This window comes from Malania oleifera, unplaced genomic scaffold (assembly GCF_029873635.1).
Source record: "Malania oleifera isolate guangnan ecotype guangnan unplaced genomic scaffold, ASM2987363v1 ctg286, whole genome shotgun sequence".
Taxonomy (NCBI): domain Eukaryota; kingdom Viridiplantae; phylum Streptophyta; class Magnoliopsida; order Santalales; family Ximeniaceae; genus Malania; species Malania oleifera.
The window spans coordinates 17,417-22,829 of NW_026651841.1; the positions used below are offsets into that span (position 1 = coordinate 17,417).

A 5,413-nucleotide genomic window follows, 5' to 3' on the forward strand; every position below is an offset into this window, starting at 1 on the left:
TAGAACATGTCATAATCCTATTAAATTCATTTATATCAAGACTACAGTATAAAATATTCATGGCAGTGGCATTAAGACTAACAGCTTTCATATCATCATCATCATACTCATCTTCAGTCTTAGGAACTCTAACTGCATCCTCAGTTTTCATAGGGGCATAGTTTCCCTTAGAGACAATCCTGCACACCTTCCAATTAGTATTTTGAAGGTAGATACGCATTCTCTGTTTCCAGAAGGTGTAATTAACACTACTGAAAATAGAAGGTCATGTGGAAGATGGTCCCTCAGGGAAAGGGGTCACAGAGCTATAACTATATATGATCTTTTTGCAAAATAACAACTAGTCTTTGCTACGTGACTCTGATACCAATTGTTAGCTTTACCGTGATCCCAAGATGGGGGTGAATTGGTATTTTTTAAAATTTAACCCCTAGGTATTCCTCCTAACAGCAGTAATGTTCACAACCCTATGGTCAATCTAGGGCAAGTAATATAAATATATCAGAAATTAAATGAACCGATTTAATTAACAACACATGCACCAGAAAAATAATAAAGTAAGAGTGACACATATAAATGTTGTTGAGGTTTGACCAATTGCCTACGTCCCCACCTTGGCTAACAAGCACAGGGATTACCACTATAGTTGCTCACTTAAACGGGTGGAGCGGCACCTATACAAACCAGGTCAATTCAAGGGTTGACCTCATCCGTTACAACAATCCTTATCGGGCTGAATTATTGTCCCGTCAGGCCACGCCTGGAAACACTCAGATATTACAAGCAAATGGTACAATGAAATAGTGCTTTCACGTAAAGCAGATTTGTACCCAAGTAGTGCGCTCAATCACAAACACATCAATAGCATGAATATAATGTAAGCTCAGTGATGTATGTTTTTGCTCAATCAATACTCAATACAAAATAATCAGTATGATGCTCAAGAGTATTTCAACACAAACAACAACTTGGAATTCTAAATAGGATATCTCAATAGCACAACAATATTCCAAGTAAGCTAAGCAGATAATCAAACTAGCTTCACATAGATTTTCCTCAATGAAAGATGCACAATACTAGTTTGAAGAAATACTTGTTTGTTTGAAAAATCTTTGCACACCAAAAATCAAGCTATCAGACACTTGCAATGAAATGCAAATATCCTAAGCTTCATTGGTTTAATCCTACGCTAGATTTATAATGAAGAAATCCATGGATTAAACCTAGGCTAAAACTCCCAGAGAGAAATATATAAAACAACCATACAAATTGGAGATTTTAGCACAGTATAACAATCACAATAACACACGAAGAACTCTCACAATCTCAGATTTTGTCAAAGGAGGCAAGTTTGGAGTTTTTGGACAAAGAGAGGATTTTCAAGATAAAGAGAGTTTTTTGCTAATCACTTTTTTTAATCATACCTTAATTGAGCAAATGGACTCATATATATAGTCAGGTAAAAAATTATTACCGTTCGGGACATAATGGGCATTATTAAAAAGTCTCAAAAGATTAAAATTCAATTAGGCCGAAATAACATTGTTTTACCGCGGTTAATTTATTTTAACCGGCTGGAGTTCGGGTGGCTGAACCGAGGTTCAGTCGCACGAACAAACACAGCAATAAAAGTGTTCTAAGCTAATTCGGTTGCCCGTGTCATGGCTCGGTAGCTAGCACAAAAGTCAGAAATATTTGTTCGTAGGTTCGGGTGCCCGATCCTGAGTTCGGTTAACCGAACTCTTGTTTTCGGTCGCTCGGGACTGATTTGAACTGTAATCCTCGGTTGCCCGAGTTGGTGAACAGTCCCTTTCAGATAAGACAACCCCAATGCAAACTAACTAGGACCGTAGATTAAGTCTATACACCACTACCCAAAATCAACTCTAAACAACAAACAAAGGATAAGACCCATGCAATCTGCAGACCACCAGAGAGTCTACCGAGCCCATTAAACCACAAAGCAACAATACCCCTAACACCTTCATGGACAAAAGAAAAACCAATTCTTCCATGCAAAACAAATTCCAGCTCTAGGTCCCAGCTTCATATGCTAGGCAAAATTCAAGTTTGCAAAAACATACGTGATACCACCAACCCCAAGAAAACCAAACAGATCTAGCTGACAATTAAGATAGCCACATAGAAGTTCCATGGGAAAATGAATCATATTGATACTTATGCAGAGAGAGAGAGAGAGAGAGAGAGAGAGAATTAACGAAAATTATAGTAAAAGGTAATACACTAAAGGGGAAAAAATAAATATACTGTACCTGTAAAGAGTTTAAAGGCTGTCGGCACACTTCTTTGCTGTGTAACCCAGAAAACATCAGCTTTCTTTGTCATGTACAGCCCTGGATCTATGATAACTGGCTTTGCCATTTGAAATCTACACGTATAGATAAACTAGTAAGACACTTTCACAGCCTAACACACACAGAAAACTTCAAAAGGAGAAATTTCCTTACTCCTTCCCCACAATATCGCTAGTATGATCAATGAAATTAAGATCGCGTGGCAAATACGAAAAAGTGTGCAGCAGATCTGGCAATTAAAACCCATAAACCAGTCAATCGACGAATGCAGAAAACAATTGAAACAACACACAATTTCAAATTGAGAACAATTAAAGCAACACCTACCATCTTGAGTAACAAAACCAGTCCCAGTCCCCACCTTCCTTCAACAAGATCGCCGCGGCGTGCAGCGTGTTCACCACCATTGTTGGTACCCTGTACGCTACAAGGTTTGCTTTCGTAATCATTTTCACATTACCAAATTTCACAAAGACAGGGTGATTCTTGACGTAATCCAGCAGATCAAGGTGCTCATCGGATGAAGACTCGAGATCTAGATGCACAACGTAACGGTTGTTGGGGTGGTAGGGAGCTTGGAGGGTGCGCTTTAGCATGTGGCCGTCGCCAGTGGAGCCGAAAATGAGGTAGGCGAACCGCGGTGGCGGAGGAAAAGACGAAATGGGCAATAGGTGAAGCTTCGATTCAACAGGGGTAGAGAGGGAGCAGAGGAGAACCATCAGGCGTGTTAGGGTTGCAAGAAACAGAAGGAATTGGGAAACTATGCAGCCTATCGCTAATGGGATTACCCATTTTCGCTCCATTGTTTGTGGGTGTTTCAAGTGTAGATAATAGCTCTTTAATTTCTTCATTCCCTCTCAATCCCTCCCCTCCGTCTCTTTCTCCTCTCGCAGAAGAGAGAAGAACAGAGAAATAGCTTAGAAAAAACTGATTCAGTGACAAAGAGAGGGAGAGAGAGAAGCACACATTAAACCCAAAAATTTCCGATGTGATTTGATTGCAGAGATGATCGATGAATCAGTCTGTCTCTCTGTGGGATGATTTGAGTGAAGAAGGTAGGTGAAACGGGCAGCTAAGCCTTCTCAAATGCATCCATCACCGACGATTTCTCCATTCTCTCTCTCTCTCTCTCTCTCTCTCTCAATCTCTCTCTCTCTCTCTCTCTCTCTCTCTCTCTCAATTTCAAAATCTTACGAAGATGCTTTGGAAGCTGTATTATATAACCCTCTGCGGATTCAAGCTCTTTCTCTAACGGCAACATTTTTTAAAATTTTTCTTACATATGAAAGGAAGTACGGAAATAACTTATTTTTGTTTGAACAAAAAATAATAACATCACATGTACACATTTCTTTTAAAATTTTATAATTCTTTCTTATAATTTAATTAAAAAATAAATATTTAATAACAAGATAAGTTCATTTACAAATTATATGTATTGAAATTTAGCATATTAATAATTTTAAGTTTTTTAAATATGATAAATTTTTATAAAATTTAAGAATTTCACTATAAGTTCAGACTCATAAAAATTTTATTTTTGAAACTAAATTATACTTGCTTTTAAATTGATTGCAATGTTTGACAGCAGTGTCTCGTGCAATATTAATATTAGATGTTACTATCATATTTCAAATAACAAATTATTGTGATCGCAATAATATAAATTAATAAAAAATAAAAGTAATATTAGTGTAATTTTTATAATATAACTTTAAAGTTGAAATTTTATGACCATGCATATATTGCATATTATTTTGATTTACTATATTCAAGTATCAATTTTTTTTATTTATGGTGGTTGGGACTTTAAGGATGCAAATGATAGTGTTTTATGTTGGCAATATAATTATTTTTCAAATATTGTTAAATTAATAACTTCAGTTTATTTATCTCCAAACACTATATCAGCATAATATACACATTGTTGGAAATCTTATAATGGGAATCAAACAAAATTTTTCATTGTTAGATGATGTTGTTTTTTAACAATAGTTTTGATTTCACTATCATACGATAACTAATGGTATATAGCGTAAAACTAAAATTTTGAACAAATTATATTTGCCTTAGTCATTGGACACTTTCGTCTTATGTCATATGTATGTATATTTACTTTTCACTTTTCATATTTGACATAATATGACCCCTTTATTTTTTCTACCTAGTATCACTTAAGTTATATGTACACCAGATTTAATAATGTCTACAAACTCCAACATTAGTAGTAATAATATAATTATTTTTAAAAAATACTAACGACTAATATAATTGTCTCTAAGTAGTAAAATAAGAATCACTAAATACATTTGATAAGTTGTATGAATTCATTTGAACAAGCATGGCAATTTATAATGTGTGTAAAAAAACTTACTAGAGTCTAAATTTTAATAGTAAGAACAAATTGTTAATTATTTAAGTAATTTTGCATATTTTGCAACTAATACTTGTTTAAGAGCAGAGTATTTTTTTTTTTGTGGATAAATTATCTTTTTTGAAATATAAAAGTTTATTGTTTATGTTAGATTCCATAAAAACCAATGTAGTGTAGGGGATATCTTTGAGAGAATATTAATAAAGAAGGAGAAAATTGTAGGTGTAACGCCCCAGAAAATAATGTACATGAAAGTGTAAAAGTAAATTTAATTTATTAATTAATTATTAATTATTATTAATTAAATTATATAATATAATATATTAATAATGTATATATATATATAATGTAACTCTCCTAAAACTTCTGAGCCTCAAAAGATCGAATTTCTTAAGAGAATAATCTTTCACCTCTCTCTCTCTCTCTCTCTCTCTTACTCTCCATCTCTCTTCTCGTCTTCTCTCTTTCTCTCTCCTCAATTTTGTCGGCCAAACGGGCGCCGATCGAAAAACGGAAGATACCACTGGGTTGCATTCTCCGCCACCGACATTCCTAATGGAGTGGATTTTTCGTAGGAGCATTGTAGGCACCACTCTAGGGATAAGGTCCACTCTCTCTCTTCAATTTCTTTCAATCTTCAACTTAACTGACAATTTGAAACCACCACGTGGTTCTAGGAGTGTTTCTCTATAAGTCTAGCGAGATGGATTTTTGAATTGGGTTT

The 5,413-nt window shown here is 34.9% G+C and overlaps 1 pseudogene; it reads right to left on the reverse strand.

Annotated features, from left to right (window-relative positions):
• Nucleotides 1-2,244: 2,244 nt before the first annotated feature.
• Nucleotides 2,245-3,166, reverse strand: LOC131147148 (beta-glucuronosyltransferase GlcAT14B-like; annotated as a pseudogene).
• Between the last annotated feature and the right edge of the window lie 2,247 nt (nucleotides 3,167-5,413).